The following is a 20,030-nucleotide window of genomic DNA, read 5'->3' as shown; positions in this document are numbered from 1 at the left end:
CGCTGACTATATAATAACTCCTAACTGCTTCGGCTATCCTTACAACATAATAATTAGAAGTAGGGAGCAGTGGGAGAAAACAGTTCAACACCATACGGGGGACATCGTTTGGTTCACCGATGGGTCGAAAAAAGATCAAGGCGTTGGGGTAGGGTTGTACGGGGTTCAGCCAAGACTGGAGAGCAGCATCTCTCTAGGGAAACTGGCCTCTGGATTCCAAACCGAAATTACTGCAATCAGGGCATATGTAGAGGAGAATATGAGTAGGTGCTACAATGATCGTACCATCTACATCCATTCAGACAGCCAGGCAGCCCTGAAATCATTGTCAGCTCCTGCAACAAGATCTAAGATTGTTGCAGATTGCTACAGGGCTCGGTGGAGCTAGGGGGAACAATAGGGTGTACCTAGTGTGGGTCTCTGGCCACTCAGGGATCTGTGGCAATGAACAAGCCGATAGATTGGCTAGGTTGGGGGCAAATACTCCATTTATTGGACCGGTACCTGTCTTGACAATCACCAAGGCTATGATCAAATTAGAACTATGGATATGGCTTAGGAAATAGCACATAGGATATGGGACAAAGGTCAATTAACAAAAACGTGGTATGGTAATGATGCCAAAGCCATGTTTTAAAAGAAGCTCTGTAATCCTGGGACTGAACAGGAAAGAGATTGAACTCATGACTGGACTGATGACCAGCCATGGGAACTTATAAAAACGCTTACAAACAATGGGTATAATGGAAGATGACCCTAAATGTAGGATCTGTGATGAGGGTGAAGAAACTGCATCACACCTAATCTTTGAATGCATGGCATTGGAGAGTAAAAGATATAGAATCTTCAGGACAACTAGTCCTGAAGAAATTGTGTCTAACAAAATACGGATAGAGGACTCCTTGCTCTATTCAAGGGCGCTGGTTGGCCTTACTAGATATACTGGGTGCGATACCGCACAATAAACCTAGTTTTGGTGTGGGCAGTGGCGGGTTAGACCTAAGCGGTTTTAACTCTCCTGTTAAAATCAAATCAAATCAAAGCAAATCAACATTACCATCACATCACATAAGAATTTAAATATGGTCCAGGGTATTACATTCCATAGGGACCTAATTTTGCACTCTGATGACGAGCTGCGCGCCAACATAGAGTGTCGAGGTGCTCATTTCGTCTGGCGCGTTCATCGGGGTCCGAAGGATAGTCAGGTTGCTACCGGTGCCTTTATCTTGGCTGTCGAGGGTGATACATTACTGGAGAAGATCAAGTTGATGGTCTACCGGCGTGATGTCAAGCCTTATATCCCTCCCACGATGCAGTGCTGCAAGTGCTGGAAGTTTGGCCATATGTCTTCCTGCTGTACTTACAGCCTCACATGTCGAGATTGCGGACGCCCATCATATCCCAATACTCCATGTGCCTCACCTCCCATCTGTGTCAACTGAGGAGACCATTATTCACTATGCTCGCCAGACTGCAGAATCTTACAGAAAGAGCCAAAAATCATGGAATATAAGACTCTGAACCGACTGACCTACACTGAGGCTAAGAGGAAATATGACTGAGTACATGCTGTGAGAATGACATCTTCATATGCCGCAGCTACAACAACCGTGCTAGCACCGTAAGTTCAACGAATTCCAGCAAGATCGTTGAGCTGTACAACTCCACATGCCACCTTGCCCATGGGGGGGGGGGGGGGGGCACTACCTACCCTGTTGCTCCTACGCCACCTACCTCAGGAGCAACACCCTCCCGCACATCAGGGACGTCTGGTCTCCTGTTCTAAGCCGGAGAAGCGTCCAACTTCTTCGGTTACTCTCACTCGCAAGGGGTCCCTTGGGTCCCTCCCTTCCCGGGTTTCCACAAGTAGGAAGGATGACGCCCGACAGTGGCATAAGTTCCGACAAGCAGCTGGTCATAGGGCTTTGCAATCTTCCTCTGTACTGGAGACTGAATCAATGAAGCCCTCCCAGCCTGTGAAACCCAAGGAGCAGCGAGAGAAGTCGAAGACCTGTAAGGCCAAGGAACTTGTGGTGGCACCCACCCCTCATCATCCTTCGAGCTCTGTGTCCGAGGATGTGGAGGAAATCTTGGCGTCTGCTGAAGACCCCGATCTCACTGATCCCTCAGACACAATGGATAGCACTTGCACAGATGCTCAATTGGAGGCAGCAGGTGACCCAACAGCGTAATCTGGCTCCCCAGTCACTTCACACCTTTCTCAGCCATGGACAATATCATCCTCCAGTGGAACTACAGCGGTTTCTTCCACCATCTTACTGAGCTCCGACAACTTCTCAGCCTTCACCCTTTCCTCTGCATTGCTTTTCAAGAAACTTGGTTTCCAGCAATGGGAACACCCGCCCTCCATGGCTATCGGGGTTACTATAGGAAACAGGCAGCTTATGCAAGAGTAACTGGTGGCGTCTGCATCTATGGCCTTCACTCCCTTCACAGCGAGTCTCTCCCTCCACAAACACCTTCAGAGGCTGTCGGTGTTCGGGTGTGGACGCCACAGGCTGTTACTGCCTTCAGTCTGTATCTTCCACCAGATGGTAATGTCCCGCAGCATGTCCTGGCTGCGCTGATAGCCCAATTGCCATCCCTTTTTCTGTTACTGGGCGAATTCAACGCCCATAACCCTCTGTGGGGTGGATCATTGGCAACAGGCCACGGTGCCACCCTTGAGCATGTATTGGCACAGATCGACCTTTCCCTTTTAAATGATGGTGCCTTCACACATTTCAGTGTCGCGTGTGGCATGAGCTCAGCAATCGACCATTTCGATTTGCAGACCTAGTCTCTTACCATCTGTCCAATGGAGGGTGCACAACTACTTGTGCGGTAGTGACCACTTTCCGATCTTTCTGTCACTGCAACAGCATCACTCTTCTGGGCGCCCTGCAGATGGGCTATGAATAAGGCTGACTGGGACTTGATCTCCTCTGTTGTCGTTATGGAGCCTCTTTCCTATGACGCCATTGATGCGGTGGTTCACTCTGTCGCCACCGACATCATTACTGTCGCAGAATCTGCTATTCCCTGTTCTTCTAGGTCCCCTCGACGGAGGACTGTGCCTTGGTGGTCGCCTGAGATCACTGAGGCGATTAGAGATCGCAGGCAGGTGCTCCAGCATCACAAGCAACATCCCTCATTAGCACACCTCATCACCTTTAAACGGCTCTGTGTGTGGGCACGCCTCTCATTCGCCAACACAAGCAGGAGTGCTGGGAACGGTATGTCTCCACCATAGGCCTCCGTACCTCTCCATCGCAGGTATGGGCCAAGGTTCAGTGACTCTATGGCTATCGGACTCCCGTCAGTGTCCCTGCACTTTCGCTGAATGGGGCAGTTTGTACTGACCCCTACACAATTTCCAACAGCTTAGCAGAGCCTTTTGCTCAGAGTTCTCTTCTGTGAATTACCCACCGGCCTTCCACTCCATTAACGAGCGGTTGGAATGTCAGAACCTTTCATTCCACATGTGCCATCCTGGATCCTACAATGTTCCATTCAGTGAGTGGGAATTCCAAAGTGCCATAGCCACTTGCCCTGATACAGCTCCCGGACCAGATCGCATCCACTGCCAGATGCTCAAACACCTCTCAGTCGACTGCCAGCGACGCCTCATCGACCTTTACAAGCGTATCTGGGTCGAGGGTGAGTTTCCATCACAATGGCGGGAAAGCATTGTTATCCCCTATTTGATACCTGGCAAGAACCCATTGGAGGTGGACAGCTACTACCTCATTAGCCTCACCTACGTTCTTTGCGAATTGCTCGAACGCATGGTGAGCAGGTAGTTTTGGGAGCTCGAGTCTTGGGGCCTCTGGCTCCATCTCAGGGTGTGTTCTGTAAGGGCCGCTCTGCCGCTGACAATCTGGTGAGCCTGGAGTCAGCCATACATACAGCCTTTGCCCGCCATCAGCACCTCGTCGCTGTCTTTTTTGACATGTGGATGGAATACGATACGACATGGTGACATCATATCCTTTCTACGCTTCATGGTTGGGGTCTTTGGGGTCTGCTGCTGATTTTCACGGAAATGTTCTGTCGCATTGTACCTTCCGCGTGCAAGTTGAGGCCTCCCATAGTTCCCCCTGAGTTCAGGAGAATGGGGTACGACAGGGATCTGTCTTGAGTGTCTGCCTGTTTTTAATTGCAGTTAATGGGCTCGCTGTCTTAGCTTCCTTCTATGCTGACGACTTCTACCTCTGCCATAGCTTCATCGGCACTGCAGCTGCTGAACAGCTGCAGGGCGCTATCCGCAAGGCGCAGTCTTGAGCTGTAGCGCGTGGCTCCCAGTTTTCGGCTGCCAAGACCTGCGTTATGCATTTCTGCCGGCAATGCACTCTGACCCACGGCTTTATCTTGACGGTGAACCTCTTGCTGTGGTGGAGGCACACTGGTTTTTGGGTGTGGTTTTTGATGTCCGGTTCACTTGGCTCTCTTATATTAGGGAGCTTAAACAGACGTGTTGGCGGCATCTTAATGCTCCGTGATGCTTGAGCCACACCAGCTGGGGAGCCGACCGATCTACTGTCTTACGGCTGTACCAGGCATTAATTCAGTCCTGTCTGGATTATGGGAGCCTGGCTTATGGTTCAGTATCCCCTTCTGCGTTGCAGGTGCTGGACCCCATTCTTCACAGTGAGACCCGACTTGCCACTGGAGCCACCTGGACCAGCCCTGTGAACAAAATACTTGTGGAGGCAGGTGTCCCTTCACTGCGGTTACGGTGCCAGCGTTTACTGGCCGCTTATGTTATACATGTTTGTAGCTTGCCCAAGCATCCTAATTATCGTCTCCTGTTCCCTCAGTCGGTCGTCCATCTCCCAGAACGTTGGCCCCGGTCAAGTTGTACGATCGCTGTCCGCGTTAGAGAGCTTCTCTCATGGCTTGGGGTTTTCCCTCTTCCACCTCCTTTCCGGGCCCCTCTGCGTACACCCCCGTGGTGTGTGCCCAGCCCAGGCCTTTGGCTCGAATTGGCACAGGGCCCAAAGGACTCAGTTCCTCCTGAGACCTTCGGCCGCCGCTTTCTTTCCATCCCTGCCACGTATCAGGGCTCTGGCGTTGTTTACACTGACGGTTAGATGGTTGCTGGTCGTGTCGGTTATGTTCTCACTCTAGGGGACTATTAGGAACCACTCTCAGTGCCAGCTGGCTGCAGCATTTTCACTGCTGAAGTGGTCGCCATCTTTCGTGCCCTAGAGTATATCTGTTCCTGCTCAGGTCAGTCCTTTGTTATCTGTAGCGACTCAGTGAACGGTTTACGAGCTATCGACCAGTGTTTCCCTCATTCTTGTCCGGTGATGGATATCCATCAGTACTTCCGTACTCTTGCCCGTGCGGCCACTCTGTGGTCTTTGTGTGGACCCCGGGCCATGTTGCGATACCGGGCAATGAACATGTTGACCACCTCGCCAAACAGGCCACCAGTAAACCATCTATGGACATTGGCCCCCCGGAGACTGATTTGCGAGCTGCCTTACACCGCAAAGTTTACGAACTTTAGGACACTGAATGGCGCAGCCTGACCACACCAAACAAACTCCGTCCTACCAACGAGACGATGGATGTATGGCGGTCATCCATGTCCTCGGAGAGACTCAGTTGTCCCTTGTCGGCTCCGCATTGGCCACACCCGCTTGACACACAGCAATTTACTGCGCCATGAGGACCCGCCTCTGTATCGCTGTGGGTCGGCTTTGACAGTGGTCCGCCTTTTGTTGGCGTGTCCCCTTTTAACTGTGCTCAGACAGATGTTTGGGCTGCCTCATACGCTCCCTGCCGTTATAACACATGACACTGCTAAGGCAGGCTGAGATTTGCGTTTTAATCGGCCAGGGGGCTTTTATTACTTAATCTAAGTGTTTGTCTTTTTTTCTATTGAGTCTGGCCTTTGGCCTATGATTTTAGACTGGGTATTTTAGTGTGTTTCTGGGTGGTTGGCTTTTCCTTTTTTGTCTGTATGGTCGGCCAACCACTGTCGCACTCTGTGAGATTTTAATTCCTTTAGTCTGGTCTCTGTCTGAGTCTTTCTTGTCTGGGTCGTCTCTTGTCTCCATTGTGCATTTTTCTTCTGTGTGGATGTTAAATTTTTTGGAGAAAGGGACCGATGGCCATAGCAGTCAGGTCCCTTCAATCCCACAAACCAACCAACTTAATTTCGAATTTAACATTCCAAATAAATTTGTACTAACTAGGACAACATATCATGGTAAAGTCAGTTGCAGCTCGTTACCACAGATTAGCAGTCAACTCTCAAACAATTCATTTGCAGGCCCAAGTACACTGGAACGTTTTAGCTTCTATTTTTATATACTTCCACACGCGTTATCCATATTAATTGTGATCCATTCTATACAACAATACATCTCACGTCGCTCAGAGATTTGTGCAGATATTTGTATCTGAGACACTTCACTGATGGGCGCGTCAGTCTAAATTTGTGCGCTCACCAGCAGCTGAACCCAGCTCGATCACATGAAAAGCGTGAACATTACATTTCACGAATGGAGGGGGTAATTACAATTCAAAAATGGTTCAATTGGCTCTGAGCACTATGGGACTTAACATCTATGGTCATCAGTCCCCTAGAACTTAGAACTACTTAAATCTAACTAACCTAAGGACAGCACACAACACCCAGCCATCACGAGGCAGAGAAAATCCCTGACCCCGCTGGGAATCGAACCCGGGAACCCGGGCGTGGGAAGCGAGAACGCTACCGCACGACCACGAGATGCGGGCTAATTACAATTACTGGAAAAGTTGTTAAAAGCCCAGGGAAGGCACTAATGTCTGAAGGGAACGGTTCGGGGGGGGGGGGGGGTTGGGGGGCTGGAAGAGGGTTGGGATGCAAATGATTCAGTAATTCATCACCTATGTCAAAAAGTATCGGCGACAATCGAAACCATCGGCGAAATGGCATACTTGTTTCAGTACCCGTTCGGCAGCAGTTGAGATTCTAGAAATCGCTTAACGATGCCGCAACAAGAATAGAATTGTTGAACATAAACTAGTTGAATAGGTGGCAGCTGTGTTAACCAAGCTCAATGGGCCGGCCGAAGTGGCCGTGCGGTTCTAGGCGCTGCAGTCTGGAACCGCGAGACCGCTACGGTCGCAGGTTCGAATCCTGCCTCGGGCATGGGTGTGTGTGATGTCCTTAGGTAAGTTAGGTTTAACTAGTTCTAAGTTCTAGGGGACTAATGACCTCAGAAGTTGAGTCCCATAGTGCTCACAGCCATTTCAACCAAGCTCACTGCTGACACATCCTATGTGACGCGTGATCCCTAACCGTCGTTTCTTTATGATGCCACTTGGTTGAAATTGCACTGTGACAACTGCGTGAGTTTCAGTGTGTGACTAAGGGAAAGGTTTCTTCTCGCAGGAAGAATATAGGAACACACAAGACTCGCGTACTTCTGTCGATTACCTGCGAATTGCCATCCTTCTATATATCCGTATGTCCAGCTTGTGTGCTTATTAAGATAGATGTCTCGGTGTGGCAGCTACACAGTTATCTTCGTTGCTGGTATCGGCTTCCAACCAATAGGAGTGATAAGTGCTGATGCGGAAATGTCAATATGTTTGACTTTGCTTGTTTACCAGTGGAGATGGAGACTTGTGTGATTTAAAAAAAACCACTGATTTTATGTGGGATGAAGAAAAGTTAGTGCCAGGTAGCATAAAATCAGAGAAGGAAAGTGAAACTAAGGAAAATCAGATGGCAATGTTATTGCAATCTATTCAATTGATGGAGAAAATGTTATCTATGAGGAAATGTTGATGTTCAGGAAATAATTCTGAAGGGGAAGTCCCAATCTGGAAATCCATTCTGATATTAAAAATGTTTAAACTGAAATGAAGGAAACGCTAGATAAAGTTGGGGAGGTTTCAAAGTAGAAGTGTAGAGTTTCTGCAGAAATCGGCAAAGTTAATAACAAAGTCGATCCCACAAGACAAGAACAGTAGCAGTGAGGAGCGCTGCGATTCGAAGAAAAATACACTTAAGGAAGTGACAACCAAGGCAAGCTGTGAGTTAACAGGCGTAATAGTTGACCGCCGGGTTAAAGCTGTACAAAGTGAAAATGATGTTAAAGGCGAACATAGAAGCAGGATATTAATTGAACCTGTATCGCAGTCACAAAAGAGGTCTTATTAATACTTCCGATATTTAGCGATCCAGGTCCTGAAGCCAAAGCACGATAGTCGGATTAGCGTGGTGGCTACGAGCTAAACGGTATCAGCAAGAAAACATGCTTTGTTCCCTCGACGATCAAAATCGAGATTACACGACGAAAAAACAGGATAACTGCGGGTAGGATTCGCGCTACGAGGATTTCGTACGAACTTAATTATGTATATGGATAGTCAGTCCATCCGAATAATTGAGAATCTCGACGATTTTTCCCTGTTACCGATATCGACACTGGCAAGATCCCTTTCCAAGGTACGCCAAGGCTTTCGAGAATGCAATAGTTTTGAGTTCTAAGTTTATATTTTGTGAGTGATTTTGCATTTAGTAATTCTATTTTTTGCCTATTTCAGTAATTTTGGAGTTATCTTAACATGCTCCACTAACAGTTGGGAATTGTAGATGCTCTTCCTCCGTTGCTCTCATCCCCGTTGCGATTAATAAAATTTTACGGTAGTCTCCAGAGAAGAAAAAAAACGTACAGCCGGCGGTATGGATACTATTGATACGCAAATTTCGCATTTTTCAGTGGAACAATTTTACGGATATTTTGTGGGATACTGGAACCCCATTCCAAACAATGGAAGTGCAATGATGCTTCAATTAGGACCATTGATTTGCTGTGAGACATTAAAGATGTTGTACGTGCCGTAAGTACAGACAGACAGTCAGAGAATATTCCTAAGTAGAATGTGATGGCGTACGCGGAAGTCAGACGGATTTATGTCCGTCATCTCTGAGTGGTAAAGTGATAGTTTTTACAGCGACAGAAGACTTAGTTTCATCGTAGTTCGGCCAACTGGCAAGAAGTATCTGTAAGTTATACACACAAACATTCCTCGTAAATCACTCTACCTCTTACTAAAAAAAGATCAAAATTCCTAATTTAACTCCTGAGATATCAGATCCAACAGATGTAAATGAGTTAAATTACGGATATAGAAATGGACGTATATTTTTATTGCAGTGATTTATAAACTTAAACCTGTTACAATGCCATTGGAGCGTAGGCGTTAATGCTGTTTTTATTGTGGTCTTCAATCCAGGTTTGATGCATCTCCCCGTGCTGCTCTATCCCGTGCAGACCTCTTCATCTCTGAGTAGCTACGGCAACTTACGTCCTTCTGAATCTGCTCACTGTATTTATCTCTTGGTCTCCCCCTACGATTTTTACCCTCCATGCTTCCCCAGAAAATTAAACTGGTGATCCCTTGATGCCATAACGCGTCCTCCGGCCCGATCCCTTCTTCTAGTCGAGTTGTACCACGAATTTTCCTTTTCCCCAATTCTATTCAGAACCTCATCGTTGTTTACGTAATCTACCCATCTAATATCCAACTTTCTTCTGCAGCATCACAATTCAGAAGGTTTTATTCTCTTCCTGTCTAAACTATTTATCGGTCATATTTCACTTCCGTTCATGGCTTTTGCGTATACAGGTTAGTATAAACTTTTCTCTCAGAAAAGACTTTTTGACGCTTAAATGTATACTGGATGTAAACAAATTTATCTTATTCAGAAACACTTTCCATGCCTTAGCCAGTCTACATTTTCTAACGTCTCTGTTTCGCCATCGTCCGTTGTTTTGCTTCCCAAAAGCAAAACTCATCTACTACTCATTTCCTAATCTAAATCCTCAGCGTCACCTGATTTTTTTCGACTACATTATCGTCGTTTGGCTTCCTTTGATTTTCATTTTATATTCTCCTTTCAAGACACTGTCCATTCCGTTCAACTGCTCTTCAAAGTCCTTTCCTGTCTCTGACACAATTACAATGTCGTCGACAAACCTCAAATTTTTATTTCTTCTTTGTGGATTGTAATTCTTACACCATGTTTTTCTTTTGTTTCCTTTACTGCTTGCTCAACATACAGATTGAATAACGTCGGGGACAGGCTACAAACCTGTTTCACTCCCTTCTCAACCACTGCTTCCCATTCGTGCCCTTTGACTCTTATAACTGCTGTATAGTTTCTGTACAAATTGTAAATAGACTTTTGCTCCCTGTAGTTTACTCTTGGCACCTTCAGAATTTGAAAGAGTGTATTCCAGTCATTATTGTCAAAGGCTTCCTCTACGTCTACAAATGGTATAAAAGTAGGTTTTCCTTTCCTTAACCTATCTTCTGACATAAGTCGTAGGGTCAGTATTGCCGCGCGAGTTCCTACATTTCTGCGGAATCCAAGCAGATCTTCTCTGAGGTCGGCTTCTACCAGTTTTATCCATTCGTATGTAAAGAATTCGAGTAAGTATTTTGCAACAGTGACTAATAAAAATGATAGTTCTGTAATTTTCACACCTGTCAACACCTGCTGTCTTTGGAACTGGAATTATTTTACTCTTCTTGAAGTCTGAAGGTATTTCGCCTGTCTCATACGTACATATTGCTCACCAGATGGAAGAATTCTGTTATGGCTTGCTCTCCCAAGGCTATCAGTAGTTGTAACAGAATATTGTCTGCTCCCAGGGCCTTGAGAGATGGGTGGTTAGACAGGCGGACAACGAGGAGATCCTCTAAAGGACTCCGTTTTTACGGACAGAGTTACGGTACCCCTAAAAAAGCAGCAGATTTACAGGTAAAAATGTAAAATGTAGGAATGTTGTTGATGGTGAGGTCAGTGATGACGCTACACGCCGATTAAATAGTTTACTTGTAATCTGGTTGATGGTGATAATACTTTCCAAGATCGAAATAATCATAAATTTAGATATAAAGATCGTAAGTGTATGAGAGACCTGTAATCCGTGGACTGTAAGAGCAAGAGATGAGTTAGGGTAACTAATTTTCGGCGCACCTAACGTCCACCTTTGCCCAGATAAATCGGTAGCCAAAGTAAGCAATGGAAGTAATCTCGTTACGTATAACGATGAAATGGGTTAGGCTGAAAAGTCATAGATGAATATCGTTGGCATGATACACCATTTTTGGAGCGGCACAGCAGAAAAGAAATCACACAGAAGCTAGAAGATCACACTTTAGATTTAGGTAATGGCGATATAGGACTGGAAGTTTTATGTTATTAGGGGGAAATAGGTGAAAGAATGGATGTGTCTCTGGTGGAAAATTCTGTTTCGCAGAGAGAGGTAGAAGTGAATCCATCATGGTGTACGTTGAATGTACGTCTAATTCTGAGGTGGTACTAATTTGTACACACAATTTCAGTTAAGTAGGTGTAAGCATTGTGAGTGAAGATATAAGCGAAGGTGGTGTGGGTGTCGTCTAGTAAGATGGAAATGATTAGGTGGAAGTAGATGATGGTAATTGAGACGGCAGCACAGCAGCGGGCTCGTCATATGAAGATGAATTTTATGAAGCATCGACAGAAGGCAGGTGATTTATTGTTAATCGGAGAAGAAAGTGATGTTTTAGGTGACGCAGTTGCAGAGATGGAAGCTACTGAGATGGATATTTCAGAGGAAAGGCTTTATGCATTTATTTCTATTGATGGAAGCGAACCGATGCCTCCTGACGGAAACGTGATATATGAATGGCTATTGGAAGGTAAATGTAAAGACAATGTGGTAGATGGAGGTCATTATATTCAACGAAGAAAGCTGTTATTTGTTGTTAGTGAGACAAAATATGAACCGATAGGAGTCTGCGAGGAGAGAAGGTAAAATGGGGATAGTGGTAGAACCGATCTTGGCAGATTTCCTGTACTGTGAATTCAGTTGATGCCAAAGCGGCAAATTTTGTGTTTAGTTGGTATTTTAGTTGGAGATACAGTAAACTTTATAAAGTATAGTTAGATACAATGGAAGACGCTGGTGATGAATTTTGTAATGTATCGGTGCATATCTTCTGGAGGAGAATGTGTTGTATCGCCGGGCGTAAGGAAAAGGAAGAATGTCTTAAGCGGTGTAGTGATGTGTCAGGGTGTTGCAGCTACTTAAATCGTTAGTTTGGAAGAAGGAAAGAAAATATTTATTTTTCAGGTGGGAGGTAAACTGACGGATATTGACAGAAAAGTAAATCCTAAATGTACGAAATGGGACGAAATTAATAATATGCAACTTGTAATCTGAGGCTTTCCCGGCGAATGTGCCGTTCCGCCATCATCAGGTGGTGCTGATTTCCATCAGCACCACCTGATGATGGCGGAACGGTTATCCGCCGAAATATCGTGGAACTTCGACGATCGGATCCGGCTGGACACCCGAGAACCTTGGATACAATGTGCAACTTCTTTTTCTAGAGTAATGGATGTAACGAATAAATAAAGTTTCAACAGTTTATGAAAATTTTGTCGGTAGTAGTGTCGGCAATTGAAAAGAAAAAAAATTTTCATAAGCTTTTACGAAATTTTTACGTAAATATATCACTACATACGACGGAAGACGCCTCGAACTGGAACAAATCAGAAAGCGGAGAACAATGATAGTCAGAAAGTACTCACACTGGAGAGGAAAGTGTTACGGGAGACAATGGTGGCATGGTTGCACCTTGTAAAAGTAGAGCGTAATAAATATATAGATGTACACACGTATGTAGCTGAATTTCATGTATCTGTGCAAATAAAAATGTAAATGTTCATTTGTCCAGAGCCCTAAAACTCCGAAAGATTTTCACCAATTTATTTGGAACTTTGACACAATATTTCGTTCGAATATGCTCGTTTTTGAATACCTACTGAAGCGCAATAATTTTATAAACAATTTTGAAAAATTTTGAACAATTTACTTTATATTTTTACATGATATTCTAATGAAGATTAGCATGGATATTGGCTATATTATATTTTTTTACAGAATATATTACATACAAATAACTACGTAATGTGTAAAGGGCAAACATTGTTATCAAAAATCTCGAAATGTTATTGACCTCTTAAGTTAGAGCCGGCCAGAATGGCAGAGCGGTTCTAGGCGCTACAGTCTGGAACCGAGTGACCGCTACGGTCGCAGGTTCGAATCCTGCCTCGGGCATGGATGTGTGTGGTGTCCTTAGGTTAGTTAAGTTTAAGTAGTTCTAAGTTCTAGGGGACTGATGACCTTTGACGTTAAGTCCCGTAATACTCAGAGCCATTTTGTTATCAAAAATCTCGAAATGTTATTGACCTCTTAAGTTAGAGCCGGCCAGAATGGCAGTGCGGTTCTAGGCGCTACAGTCTGGAACCGAGCGACCGCTACGGTCGCAGATTCGAATCCTGCTTCGGGCACGGATGTGTGTGGTGTCCTTAGGTAAGTTAAGTTTAAGTAGTTCTAAGTTCTAGGGGACTGATGACCTCTGAAGTTAAGTCCCGTAATACTCAGAGCCATTTTATCTTAGGTTAGATATTTACCTGTAATTGTGTCAAACGTTCGGATGGGCATAGACCATATTTTTCTTTGAAAAACAATACAACGTTTCCCGCCAAAAGTGACTGCGAGAAATAAAATGCTAAAATTCGCTCGACTTGAATTTGTGCGCTTTTGTTTTCTTTATCGCAATCGGTTTTAACTTTGATATTAGGACATCTAATCAATTAGAATTTTTTTTCCAGGACGTATAATTTCTCATTATATGGGTGTTCATTTTAACTGAAGACACATGACATACCTCGTAAACTATACATCATATCGGAAATCGTTATAATTCCAATCTGTTTGGCTTTGGCGAAGACATCAAATCCGTGCGTGGATGGCGGAGGGCAACTTTGATATTTTCAGTGGGAACCCCCGATTTTTATTGCCAATTTCGATTCTACGGCAATATCTTCACCCTTTTCTTCCGAAGAATTTTCCCCGTCACATATGGTGCTGTAATAGGAGGAATAGAAATGGGTTCACAAGCGTAACTTATGACATGCTACTCAATGCCTCTTGAACATCTAATGGCATGTGGGGACCCCACCTCCATGCTACAAAGGTAGGACAAGCCGGTTTTTCATAACTTCTAATTTGGAACCCCGTTCGCTACGTTGTACTCCTTTGATATATCGAACACGAGACTACTCGACGCGCCACTGTGGCCGTGGCTCGAGGCGAACGCTACTCCACATTTCCAATTATAGTAAGTTTTCAAACGTAGTACCGCCAAGTTCAATACACTTGCCGGTCCTTTTTTTAAATGACCGTACACAGGACAGAATCACATCCACGGGAATGTCAGCATAAACGTTTCTGATATGATCGACCATGCGCCCATGGCCTGTTAACGTTGCAGCTACAACCTGTGATTCAAACACCGCCACAGAAAGAAATCCGGTGACGTCAAATCCGATGACCTAGCGGGCCAATTAAAAGGGCCTCCTTTGCCTATCAAACGACCATAGTAAACACGGTCTCATACCTCCCGTGCTTCAACTGCGCAATGCACCGGCTACCGTCATGCTGAAACAGCCACATACATTATCGTAAGTCCAGGGCAACATCCTGCTTTAGTTCTGGTAGTTTCTGTTTCAAAAACGTTCAATATTTGGGTCCATTCAACATGCCGTCGATAAAATACGGACCAATGAGCTGGTTCCCCATGATGCCACACCATATTAACCGACCAACGACGTTGATGGCCAGCTTGTTGCAACCGGTGGGGACTGTCTACACTTCAGTAATGGATGTTACGCCGTTTAACGCTATCATGGTTTGTGAATATAGACTCATCGGAAAATAGTGCCTCGCCAAGGAACGTGGACGTCGTTAGCATTAGTTGGGGTGACCATACACAAAACACTAACCGGTTATGGAAATCGGCACCATGAAGTTCTTGATGCAGTGTCACAAGCTATGGATTATACGTACGACGATGTAGTACTGTGTCAGTACTACCTACGTACATACCGGAATCGCAGTGTAATTGTCAGGCCCTTATCCGTGGGCTGTGGTGCACTGCCGCTAAAAAGCTATTTCATTGACTTCTCCTGTAACGTGTTTTCTTTGTTTCTTTTGTCGGTCTGTACCTTGCCATAAGGTATAAAGGCTAGAAAAACATTGTAAAAGAACGAACGAGAGCGAGCTTTCATTGGAAAACACTCGGCATACAAGGTAACAGCAGCCTCAGCACTTCTCCTGTATTCTCTGTAAATCAGGATCATTTCAATTTTTTCTTCTGTGATTGCAACATTCATCCTCCATTTGCAGGTCTGCCCTCGAAATGATAGGAGGTGGGCAGGAAATAAGCACTGCGCAAGTATTGTAATGTTTAGAGCCGCTATCTGTTATTCATCTGCTCGATAAACCAGCGCCTGTAGCTGGGTACTGCCTGACATGATACGTCATGTTCGGTACACGTCCACAATATCGCGTCGAATTGCCTCCTGTTCGATATATCGGAGGAATATAACGTTAAAATTGGGGCTTGCAGTTAGAAGCTGTGAAGTACTGGCCTGTCCTACCCTCCCAGCTTGGTGGTGGTTCCCAACTTACCACTGAATATTCGAGGGCCATTGAGTAGCATGTGGAAAATTACGATTGTGTACTCACTTCTATTCTTACGATTACAGCGCCATCTGTGGCAAAACAAAGAAAATGCATAGGAAAAGAACGTATGCATATCTTGCGGTAGAATCGTAAGCTGTAATAGAAAAACGGTGGTTCCCATTTCAGACATGTCCCCCGCTATCCATACTCGAGGTGGGCCGAGTGTGCTATCACTGGTGGATGAGTAGGAGACACAAACCCGTTATGTTCGGATACAGCATAAGTAGTGTCCTGCTTGAAAAAAATCAGGTCGTTTAAATATCTGGGCCTAACATTGCAAAGCGATATGAAATGTGATGATTATGTGAGGATTCTGGTAGGGAAGATAACAGTCAACTTCAGTTTATTGGGAGAACTCTAAGAAACTGTGGTTCATCTGCAAAGGAGATCACATATACGACGCTAGTGCAGGCCATTCTTGGGTACTGCTACAAATTTAGGAATCTCTGCCAGTTAAAATTAAAAGGAAGCAATCAAACCGATTCAGCGGCGGGCTGCTTGATTTTTTACTGGTAGGTTCGAACAACACGCAAGTGTTACCGATGTGCCTCAGGAACTCAGATGGACCTCCCTGACTGATCACTATTGAGATAATCTAGAGAATCTGCATCTGAAGCTGACTGCTGAACGATTCCACTGTCTCCAATGTAGATTGTGAGTAAATACCACGAAGATAAGATATGACAAATTTGGGATTATACGGAGGCACATACTCGTTTTTCCGTCGCTCTGTTTTGGGAAGAACAGGAGTGGAAATGACCAGTATTGGTACTTCGTACAGTTCGCCACTCGCCGTACGGTTGATTGCAGAGAACTTATGTAGATGTAGATGCAATGTTGTGTACAACACAGTGCAGTACTGTTCTCTTCCTCGCAGTTGATTTTCACAGAAAACTGAACATTTTCATTTACGCCTCATCAGCTTATGATTAGAATACAAGTACAGAATCCTAATTTGCAGTAATAACAAACAAGTCTCAGGATCAGAAACAGGGGAAGAAGTAGAAGGACCAGCAAAAAGGGGAAGAAATGGACATAAAGACGGGGAGGAAAAGTTCAACAGAGATTAACGAGGTGAGGAAATGGAGATAGATGAATGTAGGGGAGAGCGGAAGCACAGAGAAAAGGCTCAGGATGAGGAGATGGAGAAAGAGAGGGTGAGGACAAGAAGGACGGAAAGGAGAGAGGTGGAGATAAGAACATATATCCAGTTCCAATACAAGTTCACCAGTTGTGAAGCATTGGTAGGTTCACTAGTAACACAACAAAATTTCGTTGGAATATTTATGTCTTGTAATATTACGAAAACTAGCAGTAGTATAACATAGTAAAAGAATAAAGAGCCACTTACGCAAGGAGGCAGGGATAAAAGTTGGAGTAATTTTAATTTATGAAGGACAAGAAATCGTGATACTTTGTTAGCGGTAATTTGTCTTAAAAGCAAACTTAAAATTCGGGGTAAAGCATAAGTTAATGTTGTGGAGAAATTGTATTGTTCTAGCTTTAGTTTATCCCGTATATTATTTTGATGGGTTTTTCTTACGTTAATACACACAAACTATGGCTTGATGAAGTTAAACTGTAATATTCAAAGCAGAATTTACTTTTGGGACTAAAATTTAGGTGTATAGATAAGAGTACCTTAAAATCTTTGTGGAACAGATTATCTGTTGATGGAGGAAAATGCGGTGATGGGAATCTTGCAAGATTTTTATTTAAAGTTGTGGAGCTATGAATTTAAGGAAGTACTTGGAAAACTAGTTGCTTGCAATATCTGAAAGCCTCTCTACCATGAAACCTGTGTTTTCTAGTAGAAACGTGGAAGAAAATTTGGAAGAATTTTTCGAAATAAATGAGGGTGTTTTCCCAATGTATTAGGACAGTCTACATTCCTGCTGATCTTGTAAATGAATCGATTGCAACGGTGGGGGAAGGGGTGGCGGACAGGGAGAGCATTCACTACCTAACCTATGGGAATTTGTTGTACAACGTAATTACTGAGAACTATACCACAATAGTAATTTCACAATTTTCACACTCCATTCGTGACGGTAGCTACGAATCGATACAGATATAGGGGCCGTAGATGGGTGTTTTGTATATGGGGATAAATAAACATCTGGAGAACGAACGGCAATGAAAATCGAAGCCAGAAGTAAGTTGTTGTATAATGTTGGGGCGTGAAAGTGCAGTGAAACGGTTTTCTTAAGCGTTAAATACTAATACACGCTGAATATTTGAGAGAAATTTCAAAGTCGTTGATGGAAGTAATTACAGCCCGTATTCAAAATTAATTACACTTAAAAAGAGCGTAACCGCGCACAAGATAGAAATTTTAATGGGTTTCATTATGTCTCCCAAACGGTTGATTACTTATGTTTGTTTTGGCATTTAATAAACGTCTGAGTTGTTTTCTATAGTTTTTTTTGTACTGTGTTATTCCGTGATGGCGGAGAAAAGTTGCGTTTCACAGTAGTAAAGATGAAAAAATGCTTCTAGGTCTTAAAATATGAGATTTGGCGCCCTAATTTAATAGACTGTTTTTCTTGTTTTGATTCATACTACGACACCTCAAAACATGGACAGTAAAGATCTTGCTATAGGAGAGGTCCACTATCAGAGGTACCACAACTATTTTCGCCTAAGCTTTAGAAGACGGCTGGTAGCGAAGCGAAACAAATTTCAAGTGCATTTAACACATTCCAACCCGTCTTTGAACAGTATTGTATCCCACTCGACACAACCCTAAAGTACGGCTCAGAACAAATAAAGACTTATCTTTTCTGGAATCACTTGAGGCTTTACCACGCAATTTTAAAGCACCAGTATTTACGACTGCCAAATTCTAACCTGAATACGGCCGTCCCTTAAGAGAACAGACCGTACGTCACATACACAGCTAAATACTTTAGCAAATAGTCCAATAACTATTGCAGAAGAACCCAAATAAGGCACAAGTTTTCAACAAAATTCATGGTTAACAAAGCGTACTAACGCCCAGGTATTCACGCCGATATACTTAGCGTGCCAAATCGTTAAGTGAATCATAAGGAGTGGTTAAGATTTCTTACGATGAACTTAAATACAGGAAGTAGCTTCAGAAGGCTTATTATTTCAGTTAATCTCATTATAAGTTGCAGGTATCCGTTGAGTCCGCTGTACAGAACAGCGGTTAAAGTGCATGCTAGCCCAGGAGAAATGTGTAAACCACGCCACTCGTCACCAAATTTTACTTTTTATTTGCAACACAGCCACAGCTGTTGTAGAACTCACAAAACAAATCACTATTTATACATTCGCCACTCAATTAAGCAAGGAGGCAGGTAAAAAAGGGTTAAATCCAATTGACTTTCAGCAATGTAACATCAGATTCACTTCCGATGAACAGAACCCTCCTGGCACCTTACAGTGATCGAACAAGAGATTAGTGGCACACTATACCAAGAACTAGACTCCTAGTTTTGCTCACCAAACGAATTTGCTCACAGTTTACTTTTTCACCACCCAACAATTTAGATCAGCCACAGTGCACCTAATTCCTGAAGTCGTTCCGTCCACGAGCGGTAGTAATTGTACAGTCTCTGGCCCCGCGTGGGACATATCGACGGCCCTTTTCGGTCCTTTAGCTGGTCGCTCGCACACGTCGCACAAATGCCACTCTTCGCAACCGCTGCTCCAGGACTGTCCCACTGTCCAACTGGCCACCGCACTTTCGCGTTCGATGTTCTAAATTTAAAAATGCTCGCCGAACTCGCCGTCAAAGATCCTCGCGGCGGGCCTCGATGATCGATAGCGCTCGGACGCGGCCCGGCAGTGGCGGCAGCAATTCTTGTGAGTCGGCACGACTCATACATTTCAAACTAAGCAGTTCACAAGAACTGAATGTGAAAGTAACATCTAACTGATTTCTTTACTTTGGCATTTTGAAGACATGCACGCTATGCAACTATTGCATAATTTGCGCTGTCCCTCAGGGCCATCTGAGACGTCCGTCTTCAGTTATACGAATGCATGGTGTATTTTTCCGGACACGTCTGAAAGAACAGAACCACGCATTCATATAACTGATTCGCCTCTATGGGCTACGAATCCACCATATTCAATGGGGATGCACATCCATCTGTGGGACTCTCAAAGTAGCGACCAAGGAGGTCTCGGACGGGAACTGCGGATAGGTGGCGCTATGTGGGAATGTGGATCGGCCGAGGGGCGAAACGAGAAAGTACGAGCTATAGCGATGGCAAGTGTCCGGGTGGCGCAGTAGTTCACACAGCTGCCTCCTTAGCAGGAGATCCCGGTTCGCCACTTATTCTCAAACGGGGCCGCTGCAGCTGACATCATGAATTCCTTCCCTTTCCCTTCCTTTCAAACCCTCGCTCCCCAACCATGTTTGGTTTGTAAGCCGCTCAACTGCGCGGTTATTAGCGC

The sequence above is a fragment of the Schistocerca cancellata genome, chromosome 3, assembly GCF_023864275.1.
Source record: "Schistocerca cancellata isolate TAMUIC-IGC-003103 chromosome 3, iqSchCanc2.1, whole genome shotgun sequence".
Classification (NCBI taxonomy): domain Eukaryota; kingdom Metazoa; phylum Arthropoda; class Insecta; order Orthoptera; family Acrididae; genus Schistocerca; species Schistocerca cancellata.
This window is presented reverse-complemented; position numbering follows the sequence as displayed.